At 40.3% G+C, this 23,347-nt stretch overlaps 1 long non-coding RNA gene across 2 annotated transcripts; it reads left to right on the forward strand.

Annotated features, from left to right (window-relative positions):
* The first annotated feature begins 10,342 nt into the window (after positions 1 to 10,342).
* On the forward strand, positions 10,343 to 12,346 carry LOC137613875 (uncharacterized). Of its 2 annotated transcripts, none has more exons than XR_011039001.1 (3): positions 10,343 to 10,415; positions 11,074 to 11,204; positions 11,431 to 12,346. It is a non-coding gene; the product is annotated as an uncharacterized lncRNA (long non-coding RNA). The 2 variants fall into 2 exon arrangements; XR_011039002.1 differs by having other exon boundaries at positions 10,382 to 10,478.
* The last annotated feature ends 11,001 nt before the right edge of the window (positions 12,347 to 23,347 follow it).

Here is a 23,347-nt window from a genome sequence, read left to right on the forward strand (position 1 = left end):
AGAATTGGGGTAAATTACCAGCCAAAGAGGGCAGCCGGCAATCTTGCAGCGTGAGAGAGGCTTTTGGCTTAATTTGAAATAATTCTAATTTAAATGTCTTGTGGACAGCTTATATTATCCCACCATGCAATTGTGCCTGGAGAAGTCTCCACTAATCAGGATTTGAGAAAAGTGCCTACCTGCCTGCCTGCCCGTACAAACTGAAGGAGTAGAGGAGGAAAGCGCTTTCTGCCCACACAAATGGCTCATGATAATTTAATATCTAAATGGTCTGAATCACAGTTAAGGTGGTTGTCCAGCAGAGTCGAGAGTTTGCAAGAACAATACGTTTTGTGAAGGGGAAGTATTTCAAAAAAAGACATTTTTTTTGAAAAAAGGTTTTATTGGCAGAAATAAATTTACTTCATTAAAGCTGAATTTCAGGGTTGTATATCTGCATTGGAGCAACTTGTCGTAAACTTAAAAGTGTTTTGTCTTCTCTTCTTTTCTGTGTTGTTGAATATGTTGGAATGCACTTCTCTACATTCTGAAATGCTCTTTGCTTGAAAATTACGCCTGACCTTTTCTCTCAGTGTACCACCAGAGCCATCCTTTACTTTATGTACCAACACAACAGTCAGAAAATTTATGCAGAGGTTTGAGCATTATTGCTCATTTTGACTAATCAAAAATGAGCACTGATGAAATTTCCTTCCTCCTGTCCTTGTAAAAGTTCAGCAGTACATGTTGGGCACTCAGTCGGACAAGCTCTATAGCAACCCCTTGAGGCTGATATAAGTCACCTCCTCTTGGATAGAAGAGTACACATTGGATATACTCAACAACAAAGCACCAGCTATGGTGGTTGGGTTGGGCTTTGCCTACCTGTGTCACTGGATCATGTTTCTTCCTTTGCTCTCCATCTCATTGAGGGAGATAAAATGACAGTGTGGAACGGGTGATGGAGTGAATGGCGAAAAGGCGTGATGTCAGAGCGAAAAAAACTGTCAATGGGATTGTGTCTGAATACAGCAAGCTTTATCCCATCCATTATGCGCAGCTGGTGCTGTGTCTGCATGTGGCTCAGTAGAAACCCCAACCATGTTCAAACAGATTGCAGCTCAAAATTTCACAGGGTTGGGGTTTAGCATATGTCTAGGAGAGGTGGCAGTAGAGTTTCTGACTGGGTTGTTAAACAGGATCTTAGATAGTGAGAAGATGCCTGAGGAATGGAGGAGAAGTGTGCTGGTGCCCATTTTTAAGAAAAAGGGAGATGTGGAGAGTTGTGGCAACTACAGAGGAATAAAGCTGATGAACCATACGATGAAGTTATGAGAAAGAGTAGTTGAAGCTAGACTAAGGGCAGAAGTGAACATTCGTGAGCAGCAGTACGGATTCACGCTAAAGAAGAGTACTACAGATACAGTATTTGCTTGATAGAGAAGTACAGAGAAGGCCAGAGGGAGCTGCATTGTGTTTTGTAGATCTGGAGAAAGTTTATGACAGGGTGCCCAGAGAGGAACTGTGGTATTGTATGAGGAAGTCTGGACTAGCACAGAAGTATGTTAGAGCGGTGCAGGACATGTATGAGGACTGTAAGACAGTGGTGAGGTGTGCTGTAGGTGTGACAGAGGAGTTCAAGGTGGAGGTGGGACTGCATCAGGGATCCACTCTGAGCCCCTTCTTGTTGCTATGGTGATGGACAGGCTGACAGACAAGGTTAGACAGGAATCTCCATGGACTATGATGTTTGCAGATGACATTGTGATCTGTCGTGAGAGCAGGGAACAGGTGGAGGAGAAGCTAGAGAGGTGGAGGTTTGTCCTGGAAAGGAGAGGAATGAAGGTTAGCCGCAGTAAGACAGAGTACATGTGTGTGAATGAGAGGGACCCAAGTGGAAGAGTGAGGTTACAGGGAGAAGAGATCAAGAAGGTGGAGGATTTTAAGTACTTAGGGTCAACAGCCCAGAGCAATGGAGAGTGTGGAAAAGAGGTGAAGAAGTGTGTACAGGCAGGATGGAACGGGTGGAGAAAAGTGTCAGGTGTGATGTGTGATAGAAGAGTTTCAGGTAAAATGAAAGGAAAGGTGTACAAAACTGTGGTGAGACCAGCGATGTTGTTTGCTCTAGAGACAGTGTCACTGAGGAAAAGACAGGAGACAGAGTTAGAGGTAGCAGAGATGAAGATGCTGAGGTTTTCTTTGAGTGACCAGGATGGATGGGATCAGAAATGAGTACATCAGAGGGACAGCACAATATATTGGTAGAAGGATGCTGAGTTTTGAGCTGCCAGGCAGGAGGCCCAGAGGAAGACCAAAGAGGAGGTTTATGGATGTAGTGAAAGAGGACATGAAGGTAGTTGGTGTGAGAGAAGAGGATGCAGAAGTCAGGGTTAGATGGCGGCAACTGATTCGCTGTGACGACCCCTGAAGGGAAAAGCCGAAAGGAGAAGAAGAAGTTTTTTTGGTTTTTTTTGCAAAAATACTTTAATCGCATTGAAACATTTTACAATTTTACATGAGATGATAGCACTAAAGGGCTTCAGAAGAAGAAGATGATTTTTTTGCAAAAACACTTCAATCACATTCAAACATTTTATAATTTTTCATTACATGAAAATACTAAAATGTTTCAATATAGTGCAGGTACACACCGAGATATTTGAGACCATCAGTCTTCCAACACAAGTTTTGAGGAAGAACCGGGAGGTTGCCATGCCACTCACCAACAGCAAGGGCTTCACTTTTGTTCCAGTTTACTTTTGCAGCAGTTAAAACATTGAATGAGTTTGTCAAACCCACCAAAACATCAACATCCCTTTGGTTTTTAATAAGAACAACAACATCATCAGCATAGGCAGATAAAAGAATGCTCTCTCTAACACCAGGTAAAATCAAACTGTCGATGCTTTTGCGGATTTTACAGAGGAGGGGTTCCAGAGAGAGTGCCTAGAGCATCCCAGACAGGGCACAGCCCTGCCGGATGCCCCGATGCATCCTGAAGGGGGCACACAAACTGCCGTTAAACTTCAGTACACTCTCAACGTCACTGTACAACACCTGGATCTTGGCAATAAACTCGGTGCTGAACCCAAACCTCTCCATAGTTTTCCAGAGGAAGCTGTGCTCAACACGGTCAAATGCCTTTTCCTGATCTAATGAAATGAGACCAGCATTTATACCCAACGATCTGGAAACCTCCAAAACATCTCGAATTAGGTAGACATTGTCTGCCATGGACCTGCCGGGCAGGTCCATGGCAACTGAAGATCTCTCTAAAGCCTCTGTCTAAAGCTAAAGTTGAATTAAAATGCCAGTATGCACTCCTAGGTAAAATATGTCTCATCACAACGCGACATAAAACCAGAGAATGATCAGTAAAAGCAGCTGGCATATTACAGTCTTTAAAAACATTGAAATGGTGTTTAAAACAGTAAAAGCGATCCAGCCTGGCTAAAGACACCCTACCTTCTGTCAGGTGGGACCAAGTTTACTGTTGGCAGTCTGGAAGCATCCTCCTCCACACAGTCTTCCGAGCCAGAGCTATCTAGTCTAGTTTGTATTTTTTCTAGAAAGCTCAGCGTGGTGTTATGGCTCAGGACCACCTGTCCTTCCCACTCCTTCATCCAGTCCACCTCATTGTTCTCATCACTGTGTGTTTCTTGTAAAAACAGAGAATCAATAGTTTTCCTCCTTGCTGTGTCAAAAACAAGTGCCCTTTTCCTTTCTTCTCTGGCTCCATTTACGTTTAATGTCCCCACTCTAAAATAATCCATGATAAGGGAAAAAGTTAAAAGTACCTTAAAGTAACTACATATATACAGCCCCATCAAACTTGAAACCTCAGTTGTTTACCGACTTTACTCATTTTCTTTTTGAGTCGGTATATCTCTTGGTCACTGAGTTCTGATGTGACTCTGTTTTGAATAAGTTGTTTTGCCGAATTATAAAAAATTTATTTATCAGGAAAAAACTGTTCCAGATTCAGACCTTTCATGCCTTTAGTTTGTTGTAAAAACAATTTAAACATTTTTCGGGGTACAAATCGTGGTTTAGACTGGCAGTGACTGAAGTATGAGATACGTCACTGCAATCAGACATACATTCATCACTGTCTCTACTGTCTTGAACACTCGGTGTGCTCTCTAGTCGACCAGCTTTACGTCCGGCAGAAACAGCTAAAACATTCTTCTGCTTACCGCGCCGCCTGGCAGAAGCAGGAATCCATTCAGACTCACGCTCATCTGTGACATCTTCAGTACCTGTCTGGCTTCCTGTCTCAACATTCTCATTTTTATCACCAGTCCCCTTCCTATTGTCACCTACTGCACTTGTCACCACCTTAGTCTCACCCAGTGTACTTTTCTCACCCAGTTCACCTACCACCTCCATACTCTCACCCATTTCACTCACTACCTCTCCAATCTCCCCCTGTTCATCTGTCAGTCCACCATTCTCACCTACCACAGCCGTCGCAGCCGTGGGCGCCGCCCCACTCTCACCCATCACTCCACCTACTCTCTCAGCCACCCTGCCACCATCCTCACTTGTCCCTCCTTCACTCTGCCCCCTCACCTCAACGATATTACTGGTTATCACTGCTCCTACCTGCACCTGACTCTCAGTCTCGCACCTCAGAGCATCTCTCTGCTCAACTTCTCCGTGTCGAGAGAGTTCTCTAACCAGGAAGTCATCACTGATGAAACAGGGGACGTTCAACAGCGTGATCTTAGATGCCGGCTGTGATAACGGCATAACCGGTACAAACAGTCCGCCAACGTTTATCCCCTGTTCCACCAGTAGCTTTACCTGTTCTACCTTCTCCACGAACATGACAATTGCCCTGTTCATCCGGCTGGCAGACTTCAGTGCACTATACCCGATAACTTCACCCCCTGCTAGTGCTACCTCCTCCACGCTGAAATGAGACACCACTCTAATCCCGTGGTCCCTTGTCAGCTTTGTGAAATCGAACCCACCACCCGCCATGACGGCGTCAAAAACTGAAAATAAACGACGTTAAACACTCAAGACAAACACTATTAACAATACACAAAGAACAAAAACACAAAGACAGAACGTGAAGATGTAAAAAAAACACTGAAAACCACTCAGCAGTTTCTCTACTCACCTCACGCGGGATTTAGCATATGTCATCATGACAATGTCATCATGGTGCGTCAGGTCTCATGAGTGAATTTGGAAGACAGCTTTTTGATGTCCTTGGAGCAATATTTGAATTCATGAGGTAAATAACTGGAAAGATAGAGAGTGATATAAAAAAAAAACCTAACAAACACAGAGCACTGTAATGGAATGGGTCTTTACTTCTGCAATAATTCACTTGTCCATTTGGGGAAAAAAGGAAATGTGATACACACATTATCCATTCATTCATTTTCTACCGCTTTGTTCGCCGCAGCGGGTCACGGGGAGCTGGAGCCTATCCCAGCTGGCATAGGGCGTGAGGCGGGAGACACTCCGGGCACGATGCCAGTGCTCCGCGGAGCCACACACAAAGATGGACAACCACACACACACACACACTCACCCCTACGGGCAATTTGGGACCGGCCAAGTAACCTGAAGCGCATGTTTTTGGAGGTGGGAGGAAGCCGGAGAACCCACGCAGACACGGGGAGAACGTGCAAACTCTGCACAGAGCGGGACTCAAACCCGGACCTGCCGTGTTGTGCGGCAACGGCGCTACCCACTGTGCCACCATGCCGCCCACACAGTATCCACACAAGTGTATTTGTAAGTTTGGATGGACACAGTAAACAGTTTCACATCCAGCAGTTCTACAACTAAATTTCCATTTTTTGTGATTTCTCTTTCTATTAGCTCTGCTTTTGGTCCCAATCATCTCTTGAGAGGAAATCCCTTTATCTGAGCAGCTAAATGCCACTCTTTATTCACCAGTAACTCGAGTAATGTGTTGGGCATAAAAGTGAAAATAAACACAGGAAAATAAAAATATGCAATCTGCAGAAAAATAGACCCAGTGTTTCACATGCTATTCCTGCTTGTGTATGACATTATAAGGCTGTTGATACTGATGCAACAACAAGTAACCAGCATTTCACTGCTGTAGCTGCTCCAGGTGCAACTGGATTTACTTTTTTAATATAGAAACTTAATCCTGCAAGCATTTCAAAGGGTCACATTAACTGGCAGGTAACAACTGCTAAACTAATGCAGTGGTGATGGGAATATGATTGTTTCCTAGGAAATGAAGGAAGGTAGAAATATTAAACAGCATAAAATACAAAAAATGACCATGGAAAGTACAATTTTAAAGCTGTGATAAAGTACGTCATTAAATTAACTTATTGTGGTTATATTGGAACACTGTGCGTAGTGATGCATGTTTGCCGCATACCCTCATACACATTCCGCAAACACACAACAAAAAAAGATAGCGTGTATTATTATTCAAAAGGTTCTGCCTTGGCTCTTATCTTCAGCCACAGCGGCGGATAGCTTTAGAGGAGATTTCTTTGCAAAAGAAAAAATATGGACTTAGTTTGAGAGACCTCTGTCACCGTCAACAGTTTCTCTGAAGAGAAAGAAAGCACAAAAGAGAAGCAGCACAAAAACAGCTCATATCGGCTCAAGATTTGGCTGAATTGAAAATGAAAAGCAGTAAATGTATTGAAATATATTTAATCCTGACTGGTCATTCATTTTTCAGCTTGCTTTATTTCTCTTAATATATGCTCGTCTTCTCACAGGTTCAACTCCTAACATTTTCCCAAACTCCCAATTATCTCATTATCCATTTCCTTTTCTCTCCAGAGTCCAAACCAGTCCGATCCATCCTTGGGTCCATCCCCCTCACCTTGTCTCTCTCCAAAAACAGTTGTGACTACGGCCATATTGACCTACTTCCACACAATACCCGGCTCCACTCACTCCTCCTTTTACTTTTTCTCACACAGACCCTGGTCTGTCTTTGCACTGAAGTTGCAAAGAGGAAACACTCATGGGGAAGTCAATATTCCCCTGAGTCTGAACGCCTGAGAGGTAACCTATTTAGGAGCAGAGCGAGAAGAAAAGATGGGTGGACTAAATCACAATGCTGTTTAAGTTTATCAGGTCAAAAACATTTACCATATCGGGAAAAAAACCTGAGGTAGGCGTGCTCACTTTGTTTCCCTCTGTTTCCTTTTGGTCACAGTGCAATCCCACAGAGTAAATGGATGCTTTTAGATTTAAAACAAAATCAAAACAAGGACATCCAAAGACCCCAAGCAAAAAGATGAGGTGACCTTTCCTCAGCAACATGGCATCTTTTATCAGAGTATGCAAAAGACTTTCTCTTATACATAATCTAAAGGTCCATTATTTAATTGTCTTCTTACTGTTTATTGTAAAATTAACTTACTGGACTTTCTTCATGTTGCACCTCTAGAACACAATTTGTTCCACATTCCACAAAACGTCCCAATTTGCCGAACAGTCAGTTATATTTAATATGGGGGGGGGGGGCAATTGGTTTAGTTAAGTTCAATTAAGCTTGTTGCAAATTAACTTCTTTTAAGTTGCTTCTTCAAGCATAATTTTTCATCTTGACGCAAGTAAATTAAATTGGCTTTTTACCAATTAATGATCTTTCCTTATAGTTCAGTAGCTACTGTAAAAACAGAAGTAATCTCATTCCAGTGGCAGAGCTGTCCAAGTTTGGGGGGGGGGGGGAGGAAATAAGGACTTAATTAAAGGACTTGTAAAGTTTTGTAACTGTTGCAGCAAAAATTTTGTCTTATTGTGCTGTGAAACTAATTCCAGACTGCAGCAGAAATGATAAGATGGCTGGGTTGTATCTTAGGCCAGCAAGATTCCCTGAGACGAAATTATCCCCTGCATCATCTCTGGACACTCAGTCTTTATATCTTGTTACTATAATCCCCCCCCATATTATCCAGAGACTGTCTTTTACTTAGTCTTCCAGATGGCGCCGTTGGCAGACAACACATTTGACAGCAGAGGCAGAACACATTCTCTGAAACCCGGTCAAAATACAACTTTCCTCAAAAGTGTAGAGCCCTGTATTTACACACCAGACGACAGCCAGAGCAGCCTCTGAGACTTTTGAACATAAAAGAAGGTCAGCACAGAAAGCTGATATTAGAGGAAATATTACTTCCTTGGTGATTATAATGTATATTTATAAATGTTTAGAAATGTGTGTTGATAATCACTTAAATGTGGTTGTTGGGGTTTTTTTTGGTGATGTTTACGTGTGTACTGACTAGCAACAATCCCATGACACAGTATTCATCTAAGCAGCACAGATACGTAAGGGAGTCATCCAGGGCACACAACACGCTAACAAACAGCCTGTGGGTCACATGTCCACCCCACAGAGAACATGCTGGATATGTTGTACAGACATACACCCTAACTCTATTGTGGATAGGAATGACTTTTGTGTCTTGTTTTATTTTTCTTGAAACTTAATTCACAAACCATTGCAAGTCAAGTGTTTTGACCAAAAAGGAAAATTAATAAGATACAGTAAACATTAAACATTCATTTCCTTCAGGGCATCTGCTGAATTCTATTATTCATCTAAGAGCATGTGATATGTAAATGAACAAATTCTGCTTGTCTGTGACATGAAACATGAACACTTGTATCCCTCTCTACCTTGTAAATCTCTTAAATGGTGAATTTGAAATTAGATGTAATGCATATTCATAGTCCTAAACTCTTCTTTACCCATCATATTTACATAAGCATCACTTTTGGTGTGCATACAGCAGCTGTCTGAGACACTGCATACTGTTGGTTCACATGGTAACGTGTTATTGTACTTATATCTATTATTATTATTATTATTATTATTATTATTATTATTATTATTATTATTATTATTATTATTATTATTATTATTATTATTATTATTATTATTTTTATCACCATTATTATTATTGCACATCATGACATCATAAACTTAAGGTCCAGTAAGTCAGGGAAGACAATTAAACTTTTTCAGTCTGCTTCTACACTAATCTTTAATTTATAGCAATGTCATGATCCTGGTTAAATATTGAAAGACTCAACATTAACTCGGCTTAAATATTTGACAGAAATCCTGATCTTTCCTTGACCACTTTGACCTAAACCTAAGAACATGGACAGCGCTGAGCGGGAACACCAGTCTCTAGTGTTTAAAGAAACTATTCTCTGACAACACAATATCTAGGGAGCAATTACATTTCTTCAAAGATGTACTTTGTAAACTGCACATTGATCTGTGCTGGGTTTTTTCTTTTTCATGATAAAAGAATCATCTTAAGTTGACTGGAGAATGCCCTACTGTGCCTCTTTTAATGATAGTCATCGCCCCACCTTCAACTTCGCTTGGATATTTTAGTTCCTGCACAGATTAATGTTGATGAACCACTGCTTCCACTAGTACTGGGTGTTTCATTCGCCTTGGCTCACATGGAGCTGAAGTCATGACCCTGTGAGGCAAAAAGGCAGATAAATGCATTGTGAAAATCTGACAACAAATGCAATCGTCTCATAGCCTCGATTCCAGGTGAGCGATGACCCCAGAGTGCTCATCATTTTAGAGAAGGAAAAATGCATCTTTGCCTTTGGCTGTTTATAATAATGCTCATTTAATCTAAAGCTTGCCTGCATCCTCACCAGCTGTGAATGCTTGTCTGCTTGCACTGACACCCACTTAAGTGGCTCATCGTACACAGTAACATCAGGGCACACTTCCTCCGCCGTGCTCTCTGTCAGCGTACCTGGCAGCTCAGCCACTCATGCCATTTACATTTCAAAGTGAGACACGCATTTGCAGGAACACACACGCGAAAACCAAACGCAGATGCCATCTGGCATTTCTGGTTTCTGTCACACCCACCAATTGGTCTCCAGTCTGCACGAGCAAAGCCGGGATGGGTTTTTCAGTGGGATGAAGCTACAAACGCTCTTGTTGATGCATGATGGAATGCAGCACTGGGAGTGAATTTTTTTTTCCAAGTATTCCTTTAAATTAAGGTTATGTGTGCTGGAAACTACGGCTGAATCTGTGAGCGTTGAGGCACCTGTTTGTTCATATCTATGCATGTCACTATCCTATGCATTCCAAATGTTCACGCTGGTGAACATCTATGTGTGTGTGTGTGTGTTTGTGTGTGTGTGTGTGTGTGTGTGTGTGTGTGTGTGTGTGTGTGTGTGTGTGTGTGTGTGTGTGTGTGTGTGTGTGTGTGTGTGTGTGTGTGTGTGTGTGTGTGTGTGTGCGTGTGTGTGTGTGTGTGTGTGTGTGTGTTTTGCTGGCTTATGGGGGAGGTTGCGGCATTGAGGAGGCCTTATCTGTCATGTTCAGAGAGGTGGCTCTCACAAGAGATAGAGCTTTCAGTCGAAAGCATGGGCGCCGCTGAAAAGACTTCTGACACACACCTACAGCTCTGGCTGAGACAGTAAGAAAACGCACCGAAGGGAGACACAGTGGAAACATCAAGAAACTAATTTCACAGTCAGAGGTGGGAGGACATGCGATGGAGGTGTTTCACGTGCTTAACCTCTGTGAAATACGAATCTAAAAACAAAGTAAATTTGTGTGTGCATTAAAGTCTGTTTACAGATGTGTGCTTTAATATTGACTCAATTTGATGCATTTCATATATGAATATACCCTCCAGTGACAACACATGCATATATGTGTGTGTGTTTGTGCTATGTCCATGAGGCTGAATGTGTGTCAGGGTTAATGTTCTCACCCCTGGGCGCAAGGAGCAGCTTTTACTCTCTATTAAACTACCCTTCATGTGGGAGAATATGAGCCTCATTATGTCAGAGTCCCCAGCCTCAGAGTCCCCAGCCTCAGAGTCCCCAGCTAATGACCACTAATCCCTCCCCACTGGGGAAAGTGTGAGACACAGGAAGTTGGGTTGAGAAAGTTGGGCTCTTAGCTATGATTACAGATTGATAAAGTTGGAAGAGAGAAAGATGTGGAAAAAAGTGTGTGACCAGAGGCAAACAATTCTAATATTTGGCTGTTATTGACCTCTCTTTATTTCTCTGTGCTCCTCTCTATTTCTCCAAAACCCCTCCTTTCTCCTTTATTCTGTCATGCAGAGATCGGTACAAGGGAAACGGACTGTGAATGCATTAGCATCATCATCATCATCATCATCATCATCATCAGGGGACACAGAGCGTCATCTGTCATTATCCTGCGACAGCTAGGCCAATTCTCCACAGGGCAGGTTATTACTCTCCATTACCTATCACACACACGCACACACGTGCACACACACATACACACGGGGACGGGTAATGACGGGGCACATCAGTAGGCGCTTTCACCCCTGCAAAGTGATACATAATGTTTTTTCATCACTGTCTGGTTAAAAATGTATAAATCAATTTTCCAAAATGCTCCCCCATCGACCAGAGGCTTTAAGAATGTCTTCTTTTTCTCTCCTACCACAGATGATCCAGAATGAAATGACATTTTCTTCTCCCAATGCTATCTAGTCTAAACAGTCACTGGTATCAGTCGGAGATGGAAAGAAACTACAGAGAGGGAGAGAGAGAGAAAGAGAGAGAGACACTCACACAACGATGGAGATGAGAGAAAGATTGGAGAGTTCTGGAGGTGGAGATGAGAGAATGGCAGAAATCTTTCGTCAGCCCATATGATCAATATGTCTCTATTCGTCTTTTCTATTAGAGGATCTCAGAAACAATTTTCTGTTAGCCTTCACTGAAGTTGGAAAAAAATCTTATATCTCTCCCTCAGTCTCACTCTGGATTAGTCTTCACTTTCCCAAAGAGGTGTGTGTTATTAAAGCAGTACAACATTAATTACGGCTATCCTAGCCACAAAGGACTGTAAATCAACCTTAAATCAATAATTCATCATTCAAATCTCCTTTTTGAAGTATTTAAATGTAAATCCGAGTCAATTAATTCTGATTTAAGTCTCTAGTGTCGAGTCTAAACCACACAGACACCCTGGACAAGTCGTCAGTTCATCCTAGGGCTTCATACAAAGACAATCAACCATTCTGATGTAGAGTCAGGTCAGAGTGTTTAGTGGTGGGAGGCAGTTGGAGAAAACGCCACGGAGAAAAGTCTCAGGTCCTCTGGTGGATTCTGGTTGCCGTGCCACTTTGTTACCTGGGATGTAGTCTCCATTTAAAAAAAAAAAAAAATGGAAGAAAAAAAGGAAGTATAAAATTGATCTAAATTGCATGCAAATGAACTATAGAGATACCTATTCTGGCTCATTTCTTCTAATTATTCTCATTAAGCTGAGGTAGGACACAAAGTTGAAAATAGAAAGCTCTCCCATTTCAATTTATGCCTTCAGGTTAGACATAAAAATCTCACATTAACTTTTGAAATGGTAATTTTTGTAGTCAAGGTAAAATTTCTTGTCTAGAACTCAATATTGTACTGGTTCTTTTCAGGTCTCATGTTTGTTTTCAAGTCAGTTGCAGGCCTGTCACATTAAGTCAAGTGTGTTGAGTTCAAACATCACTAGAAGTCGAAGTTTGGAGGAAGGCAATTTTTTTTCTCTTTGTTTTATTTATCATTTCTGGATTTTGTCAAAATGTTCAAAATCTAAATGCCATTCTGTTCAACGGCTGAACTACAATGCGATATTCATGATCGTGCATGAATTGTATACAGTATGTGTAGAGCCAAATGAAACTGAATTACTGTTTTGTTCCCTTATAATGAGCCTTTTATATCTAAAAAGTGAACTGGTCCTGTCCTCGTCAACCTGCCTTGTTGTACGATCAAGTTTCCATGGTCGCTCAGCACGGACAAACCAAACACAGCCTTTTGTGTTTGTCACGTTTTTAAAAGTCATGGAAAGAAGGGTGATGCGAGGGGTGTTAAATCGACTGTCTGCTGCTGCCCCACTTGATTTTACTAAACCCTGTATTCTGGGTCACAGTCCAGAACTAAGTCAAAACTCATGACCTCATTTGTGTCACATATGGGTCAGATAATCTGTGAACATAAGCCAATTATCTGGACATGTGTGCGTGTGTGTGTATGTGTGCGTGTGTGTTAGATTACCTGGGAGTTTGGATTCTAGAACAAAGCCTAAAAATCATTTGACAGATCTTGCACGGCTGGTGACGGGTTTTGCTGAAGTTGTCTCATTCTGCATATTTCCTCTGTGTGCTGCTGACTTACAGCTGATGTGTCTTACATCAGTTGTCATGGCCCTAAGGAGGCCAGCCTTCTCAGTCAGCCTTGACACTCAAATAACTCAAATAGTTCAAGGGTAAGATTACATGGCGCATCATGCCATGACAGCAAAAGACTCTGAAAGGCGGCACTTGTTAGCTACAGCCGCAGCAGGCTCACCCATATTTTATAAATTAGGTCCAACTCTCTCGCAAACTCAAACTTAAAGCAGTGCTGAGTTCAAAGGCACTCGGCAAACCAATTTTTTTTGGAGATACATGAGCACTGTGGTGAAGATTCAAGGGGTTTCTTAATCATGGTCCACCTGCTGTCCAGTCTTATGGAACTCTTTTAAATGTGTTCCAGTAAAATGCACGGGGTTCAGAGAAAATTTGAACAGCGAGAGGAAATATTAAATAAAATATCAAACAAATGTAAAAACATGTTTTCAGCCATGCTAGCAGCCTGGCTGTTAAGATGACAGTGTTTGTTTGCCATTCACTACTGAAATATTTTACTAATTTTCATTTCTGAAATCCCTGAATTTGTCAAACTGACAAATAACAAAGATTGGTTGCTCTGACATTTTAAGATGTGATGCTCATTATAACCATGAGTTGAAACACTTGTATTTCTTCCACCAAATTTTGTGGGGGTTTTTAAATTATGCATCTATTTTTAGATATTTATTAATTCATTGTCACTGTTCTACCTGGAAAGCGCATTTACATAAGATTTTTTTATGATCTGGAGCTATGCAAATAAAATTTAATTGAATTGAACTGAATTGAATTGCCCCGCGACCTGCGTTAGCGGATTAAGCAGGTTGGAAAATGAATGAATGAATGAATGAATGAATTGAATTGAATTGAATTGAATTGAATTGAATTGAATTGAATTGAATTGAATTGAATTGAATTGAAATAGGTTCAGTGGGCAGCGCTGTCGCCACACAGCAAGGTTGTTCTCCAAAAACATGCGCTTCAGGTTAATTGACCGGTCCCAAATTATCCATGGGCGTGAGTGTGTGCCTGCATTTGTGTTTGTGTGTATATGTGTGGTTCCACGGTGCACTGGTGTGGCGCCAGGAGTGTCCCCTGCCTCACGCCCCCAGTCGGCTGGGATAGGCTCCATCACCCCATGACCCACAACAGCAGATGAAGTGGGTTTATAAAATGGATGGTTGGATAAATTGAAATATCTCGACCTTTCACCACACACAAGATCACACACAAACCCACAATCTGCCTGATTAGACAAAGGCAGTGTACAGAATGAACTTAGTTGTAGCACAATCATGAAAATTCCTCACTAAAAGGGTGCAGTCTCAGTAGTTCACACTATAATTTTAAGGTCGGCGTCCATAGAAGCTATGCTATTCTTCTCTCTTTATGAGATATAAGGAAGTAGATGCAATTATTTCAAATAGAGTTACTCGAATATTAAATGGAGACGTAAGTTCTCCCAAGTGAGCTCAACTTTGAATATAATCTTGATCATCAGATACCTCATTTGAATCCTGTCCTAATTACACTCTCAAAATAAATGTAAAATGAATAGCTCCATCTCATCTCATTAACTATCAGCTCGCCTCACAATTTTGTGCAATTTGTGAACAGCAAAGTAAAAATACTGTATGTGCAAATGAGACCAACATGCCTGTACTCATATCACTTTTTTGAGCACATATTAGTTTTTGACTCATCTCAAAACTGTGGCAATTTTTTTGTGAAGATTACCAAGAGCCAATCACTCGTTCCCTGATTAGCACTAAAACGCATCTATTCTTGGTGTTGGTGGCCGTTTCTCAGAATGAGGCCATCAGTTGTAAAATAACACTCTCACTTCAATAAAGCTCACACAACACGCACAGCTAAAAAACTGTCCTCAGAACAAAGCAGTGGATTGCTGTTCTTGTTTAGGAGGCGCGGAAGAAGGTCAAAGAATTTGATCAATTACTAATTTACAAACCATGTCTTTTCCTCGTATTTGTGTGCCATTAAACAAATGCCAATGACATTGACTAAACTGAGAAGGTAGAGCTGCTAAGATAGAGCAAATGCAGATGGGAAAGAAGCTTGCTTTTACAGAAAAGACAACTAAACAGATAAAGTATCTGTTCATCAACATGCACTTGAGAGATTTGATCACATCTACACAAGATGTGATTACAGCATTATGATCTTATTGTTACCTATTGCTTGGATTTGCTATGTCCAGATTTGTTGCAGTGTGTATCAGATAAATGTCCTAGGACACACTGATGGACCACCCACTACACTGAAATCTGCAAAAGCAATAGTTTCTACTCATTCACATGAACATAGAGTCAGATAAGAGCAACCCAAAAATATATATATAATGTATTCTTTTGGATAGACGACATCCCATACAAGCTGTCTTATTTCTATTTGTACTGCTGGTTAAAATCAATAACACATTCAGCCTTGCAAACTTGCTATACTGCACTGTGCAAACTCTAATCCACCAACACAGCTCAGGCACCGCGTCGTGTCACTGCACCTAAAAGTAAGACTCCCAGTATAGTTTGATCCACATTAAACATTTCCCTGACGATTAAAGCCTTGGAATCAGGCTAGTACTTCAGTAGTTTTAGTTTAATAATACTTTACTGGACGACAAATAATATTTCACAACAGTAGTTATGTGGGATCTAGTGCAGGAAGTTTGAAGATGTAAGCAAATTTGATGTCAAATCCTGAGGTGGATGGCCACCAAAATCTAATCTGTCGTTCATTGGGTAGTGCCCAACTTACCCAACAACAATACCCATCAAAGAACATGAACATTAATATGAGAGCAATTCTCAGTTAAATGCCACTGAATGCAAATCTGTAAATATGATGATATGATGTTTAAGCCTCAGAAGAGGCTTCTGTAAATTCAAAAAGTCTAGCATTATTGAAACATTTCCATCATTTAGAAGTTTATAAGAGCACACATTTTTCTAGGTGTGTTACTGTCAATCAAATGTCTTAGGTCTGTATGGATGCAATGACCTGTGACAGAAATCCAGTGGTCTGTGACACAGAGGTGGCTGGATAGAGGGATGAATGTGCACAAGGATGTTAATGCCTGGAAATTTGGATTTTTCTCACCATTTTTTGTTGAAAAGGAAGGCTAAAAACAATGGGAAAATAGTGGGATGTCTGAAAACAAAAAACAGAGAGGGAAACATGATGGAAAGTTATCATCATGGAGGCCCTGTCAGACAGAGTGCTGAATCGTGAAGTGCCTCTTTTTCTCCACACCCTATTAGTCCCCCCATAGCTACACTTGGCCTTAGCCACAAAGGTGGAGGGGCAACTTCAGATGGTGGGTCACACAAACACGCAAACACACACACACACACACACACACACACACACACACACACACACACACACACACACACACACACACATACACACACACACACACACACACATATATATACACAGAGCAAAACACATCTTCTTGTTTGGAGTGCTGAGATGAGGTCCTGGGGCTCTGAATTTTGGACGCAGATGGAGCCACTCAAGTGAGCACAGAGAGCAATGGAGGGAGAAGGAGAAGGATGGGGGGATAGAAATGGGATACCCAACTCATGATAAACACATCCATCCTCATTATTGTAATAACCCGCCTGCCACGCGCCAATGCAGCATGTCTCTTCATGTATCTCCTCTCCCTCAGACACACACTCACGGTGCCAGGCAATACATTTCCAATAGATGTATCAGTGCACAAGAAATCCTGAATTCCACTTTCATGAAACGCCCCTTTGATCTAATCTCAGAACTGCAGAACAAAATCACTTTTGGTGCAATATTCTCAGTCAGGAGAGGTTCCACACCAATACCTCTGCTGGATTATGATTGAATGTTTTCTGTGGCTTCCACATTGTAAGCTCATCACCCATTCACGCTGTGTCCATCGTCCATGAGAAAAGCTGAGGGAAGCAGTGGTAGGATTAAAGCATTAAGACACACACACACACGCACACACACACACACACACACACTCATAGACAGATATATAACATCATGTAAATGAAACATCGTCCCTGTTCCTCTCTGATTTAGGGACGTCCACCATCGCCAGCCCACAAAACCTCTGGCTGTGTAGTAAGGTTTGATTTAATGTTGCACTGAAATTAATTTTTTAAAAAGAAATCAATATAAATATCTTTGGCATTTGTTGCAGCAGTGATAGCTTCCATGTGTATTTTACAATTACTTTGACAGTGGTTATCTGACCTAAATTTCACTACTTTGCGGTCCTGCGAACTTAATTTAGTCTTATGCATGATTTGACTTTTAGTTTTCTTTATTTCCAGTGGCTGCTCTGCTGTCTGAAGAAAATCCAATTTTCCAACATGTAGAGCAGTCTATATGGCACTGCAAGGCATGACATTTGTGAACATCAGATCACTGGACAAAAGTTTTTCAATTATCTTCATAGCTTTAAAACTATCAGTGCATTGGTTTTTAGGTTTTCACCATGACATGCAATAATATTTTTATTCTTAATATTAACAAGTTCCTACTTAATAGTTTTCATCATCTGTTCATGTGCACAGATTTTCATTGCCTGACATTTTGGGTCTTTGAGATGCCACAGCATAAAGGAGTATAGTTGAATGCACCAAAAATGTATTGAAATTGACTGAGTTTTAAAGCAATAAAGTAATGCATGGCTTGAATTGATTATGTTATTATAAAAATTAATGAATTTCGGTGTGAAATGTTCTTCAGGGACTGAAGTCAAAAGAGCAGGAAGCAGACAACTTAATATAGAACGAGGTCAAGTCAAATGACATAAAACCAGCAAAAGGTTTCTCTTTCAAAACACCGCAGTCTTGAAAGAGAGAAACATCCTAAATCCAGAGAATCAGATATTAGCAGATCAATGAACTTCTCCTATGAATGTGGAAAGTAATTGGATTGAGTGAAGGAGTGACATTGAAAGTTGTAAGCAGACTGTAAGGTGAACGAGTGAAACATGATTAATATCACTGTTAGTCCCATCTAGTCAAGATGGCAGCATGAGAGCTTTGTTCTGTAGTTTTGAGCATTCAATGTGTTTTTGGTCTCCTTTCCTTATCTGCATACATCAGATTTAATTTACAGTTAACAAGACTTAATCTACTTTGTATGACACTGTTTTAATGTTTGTTTTGTGTTCTATGTTTGACGGTTGTATTTTTATGCACCGAGGAGGAGTAAGGCTCCTAATTACATTATATGAGGTGTTCATACTATAATGTTGAGACTCATCAGTCGTGGAGCTTTTTTTTTCCAGATGAAAGAAATCACGTGTCTGCTACCGTGCAGGAAAAATCATACAGCATATCACAACATTGTTATCTTGATTGTTCTACCGACACTTTAAACATATTATGTCAGCTAAAAATCAGGCACCATTTATCTAAATCCTGTCTGCTGCTAGTGCCACATGTGCTCGAATCTGTGGTTTCTGTTATCAGATTCCTACACCTTGTATTAAATAAACATGATCTCCAAACTTAACAATGGTAATGATTACATTTCCCTTAGAGACATATTTTTGTTGCAAATTAGTTATGTGCAGCTATTATTTCAGGAGCAAGGGTTGAGAATATACATGATTGTGATTCTTCTTATAATATTCAAGAGTCTCTAATTATTGTGTTTTATTGTAGCTGAAAGGAATATGTTTATCTCACATAAACAAAAAAGAGACGTCACATGTCCCATTTATTGAAATTAATGTTTGAGTCTATCATTTATTTATTTGTTGTTTTCTTTCATTCCTCGCTCCATCCAAGTCCGCGCATGTAAAAATTACAATACTGCAAATGATTTAAAATTGCATGTTGAGTGGAGAGAGGAGGGGAATGATGATCATCTGGGTTCGAAGAGGAGGAGGTCCTAAGAGGATGATGGATGGTTCAGTGGAGAGGACTCCGAGAGAAATGGGAGAGAACATGACAGAAAAAGAGGGGAGAATTGAAAGACAAGCAGGTTCAACATTAATTGAAACAAAAAAGAGCTAAATAGAGTTGCAGCAATGCAGATTTGTGGATTCTGCTCTGCCCACTTTTTACCCATGATGTCAGGGTTCTGTCTTACTCTGATTGTGTTGCATTGGCACCTTTTGTGACCTTGTGTAAAACCCTCATTGTCCATTCATTCAGGCTGTCTGGTTGGGACTGGTTTACTTTCAATGTAGTTAATACATCATCAACACCAGATTGATGTGATTCTCTAAGGTGACAGTATCTCTGACGTGCAGTGGTGTCCTCTAGAGCTGCTGTAACTTTGTCCATCTACGTCGTCATAATATTTGGTGGTTTGAATCTTCATCTGTTGAAGAAGAGTAGGCAGGAGAAGTAAGGAAATGTGATGTGAATGAAAAAAAATTGAGTTTTATAACTGCGAGAAATTTCCTTCTAAACATGGTTCAAGGTATTTCTCCCCCTGGTGGAGTTGCATATGCCAGAAAGAAAGATAAGTGACAGCCTTAAAGCAATAAAGCAGGGGCAAGAACACAATTTATATGAGCTTGTTTTCTTATACCTAACAATAAGCTCATTATCGCTGCAAACAAATATTTTAGCAGGGCCCTTCAGGTTAACATGGAAGTATTTCATCATTCCCAATTCCACGAGTAGAAATGGGTGGATTTGCATGTTTCTTTTTGTTTTCCCATAAAAACAACCTACGCAAAATACAAATAAATTTGACAGTCAATGCATAAAACACATCATTAAACACAGTAACTAGGATATAAAGCACAAGATTAATAGTGACTATACGAAAATATTTAAAGTAAAACAACCTTTGTCTGTTGAAATCCTTCCCAAACCAAATCTGCCTTGTGATATACTAAGCTTTAGTTTCTAATTTGGTTTTATGAGGACATATCTCTGGTATGATGCTGTAGAGGCTGTCAAAAAGAAGAGCATGTAATAATTGACACCAAATTCTCAGGGTATGCTTGTTCCTTTTGGCATATTCCTAAATTTCTCTATCTATTTCTCTATTTCTCTATTTTCTAAATTTCAAATTCATTCAGCCCAGCAGGAGAATGGTGCTTTTTGGACCCTGCGAATGCATTAGTTTTTATTCCACGTCTGTTTGTGGGAGCCTTTTAAAGTTCTAAACATCATTAAAAAAATACGGCGAGAGGCTGAGTTTAACATTATCAAATGTGCTTCAGTGCAGAGTGTAGCAGGCATCATAGCCGGGTATATAATATGCCCTAAAGCCTTCTCTGTGACACTACAAATAATCATTATGCTATCAAACTGATTTGATGCAAGTGCAGGAAGTCTGCAGGGACAGCTGTACTTCCAACCAATCCCTGTTTGTGCAGACAGTGTGAGTACCGCTGCATTTTGGATACAGTGCTTACCAAAAAAAAAAAAGTGTAATGATTTGATGACCTTGTTTTTGGTTAGGATGAATGTCACACTGGGTAAACACCTTAACTTCTCCAGGGGAAAATGCTAAAGAAGGATCTTCCAGAAACGCACAGTGAAAAAAGCAGCAACAAAAAAAAAAGTTACAAAAGGTGTTACGGCTTAAAATGCAGAAATACAAGATGATACAATTTTAAGGCTCATCAAAATGGTGAGAAAGAAGTATAGTTCAGCATAGTCAGTAGCACAGATACAGATGCAAAAAAAAAAATGGGAAGAGAGGCTCTAGTATAGCAGGCTTGATGGAGTCAGAACAAAATCTGTTGATAAGGAAGAATAAGAAAAAATGATCAGCAGGCAGAGAAACCACATGATCAATTGTTAGCACTGCCGCTGAACCACAAGAACGCCTTATATGATATGATGTGCACTTACTAATTTCTATAAAGAAAAACCTAATATAATTTCCAACATCAAAATTTTTTTCTCTGGGTAATTATAATCTGTTCAAGACCTAAGAGACAGCAGGAAGGAAGAAACTTCCTTAGATAGAAAACGTTGTAAAATCAAATATATTACTCACCCTGCTGTCTGTGACATGGTTTGGTATTTTTAAAGTGGTTTAACAGACACCTGGAACATCCAGGGAATTAGACTGAAAATGTGTTTGTGCCCATGAATAGCTGCGGTGGCCATATGGCTGACTTTCCTACACAATCAAGTCAGGTCCATTTTATTGATGTGCCCCAGCAATAAAGGTTATCCCAAGGCTCTTTCCGAAAGGTATAGACCATCCATTTTATAGAGACCCAACAATTCTGCCATGATCTATGCATGGTGTTAATGATGAGAACATACAGATTAATATGAGAAAAATGACCTGAATCTTGAATCTGATCGTAATAATCTAACCCCAAACTTTCATTATTAATAATGAAACTAAGTATAGAGGGAGGCTCTGTCTGCCAAATGAACATTAAAACCAGAGAACCTGGAAACGTGTTAAACCTACTCGTCAGCACAGTGGTGTCATTAGTTCAGGTATAACCAACTGTCTACTTTAATTTATGATGGAGGAGAAATAAACCCGTACAGTGAAACTATTCACCAGCCGGCACACTCAGAGGAACAGATGTCGAACAGATGACTTGTACAGAAATATCTTTTAGGCTGTCGGTCAAATCAAAAAGCTTCTCAGCCACATTTAGCACAGTTTTGAAGCATGTTTATCGTTTCCACGGGACTCTGAGACGTCATCACAATACACCTACATCTATATGTAGCTGGCAGAACCCCTTCCACGACATCATCCACCCACACTACAGAGGAATAGAGACATATGGGACTTTGTAGTTGATGGAAATGTGACAGAGAATGAGGACAGAGAGGAACTGATCCAGAGGGGATGGCTGGAGTGATTCTATGTTCAGAACTTCACGGAATCAAAGTCTTAACTGGGAATGTGACATGTACTGTATATACTGGTTTGATAAAATTTCAACTAAATAACAAATTTAACTGAATAATGATTATACATTGATACTGTAATATTACTATTACTACTACAATAGTACTGTAAATATTTTACCCCATAAAATATATTTTTAAATAAAAAATGGAGTGTACTCACCCTTATCAGCTGGAATAACTGAGTTCTAGTATGGAATGCTACCTTCAGAAGTAACCTAATTAGTTTAATGATCTATTATAGTTTAAAGCAACAATGAATTACACACAGAACAACAACACATTTCAATATAATACAAATTTCAGTGAATGGAACCAAGGGGCAAAAGCCAAGTCATGACAAGCAGGACATTCAAAGTAAAACACTGACTCATCTTGTAGCAAATACAGGAGGAAAAACATGTTCTTGTTTTCCCTAATGTACTTCACATGTCTGTAGCCTCTTATGTAGTTGTTATTTCCTTAAATTAGGTTGCTTTCTTCTGTATTTAATTCACTGTTAAATTTATTAATTTATTGAGTTGTGTTTTTAGTTTAACTTTGGGTTCTGTTTTCTGCACAGACCTTAACAGAACAGACTGGCAAAAAAGACAGAATATAAAGAGAAGGAAGAGGAAACAAGACAACAAGACACAGCTGGTTGGGTCGGTCAATAGTGAGAAGAAGGCAGGTGTTCAGATCTATCAAAGACACCAATAGACCGGAGGCAGGTAGGGAAATCCATCCATCCATCCAGAGCTAACACCCTACAGAAAAAAATACTATCATTTATGTTTATATTTTTACATACAGGCATTTTTGTGTCCAAAGTTAATCTATATAGAATGTTGTTGCATCATGGAAGGAAGTTATAAAACTCAGGAGAACATGCAGACTCTGTGTCCCTCGGGTGAATTTGAACCTAAACCCTTCTTGCTATGAGGCCACAGTGCTGCCCACTACACTATCAGGCAATCCCATCATGACCACAAACAGTGGGTCATCTAAGACAAACCAAGTTGTCCCATCGAACTACATACCATATATGAAGGAACATGTTCAGAGGTAATATTCTGAGACCAAAAGAACAAAAATGCAATTTTAGAAAGAGAGAATGAGTCACGGTTTGGTTTGGTTTACTTTGTCATGATGGTAAGAAACAAACCGATACTTTAAAAAAAAGATGAGTGGCAGATGACTAAGGTCAGGAAAGAAGGTCATATCATTTTATCGTGCAAACTCAGCCCCAAAGTAAAGAATGGGTCAGTTTGTCACATCGATCTTGGTGTAGGAGAGATCCAGCTCGAACCATGTTTACAACGTTGTCCACAGGTGACGCTCATTCAGCTT

This window comes from Antennarius striatus, chromosome 19 (assembly GCF_040054535.1).
Source record: "Antennarius striatus isolate MH-2024 chromosome 19, ASM4005453v1, whole genome shotgun sequence".
Classification (NCBI taxonomy): Eukaryota; Metazoa; Chordata; class Actinopteri; order Lophiiformes; family Antennariidae; genus Antennarius; species Antennarius striatus.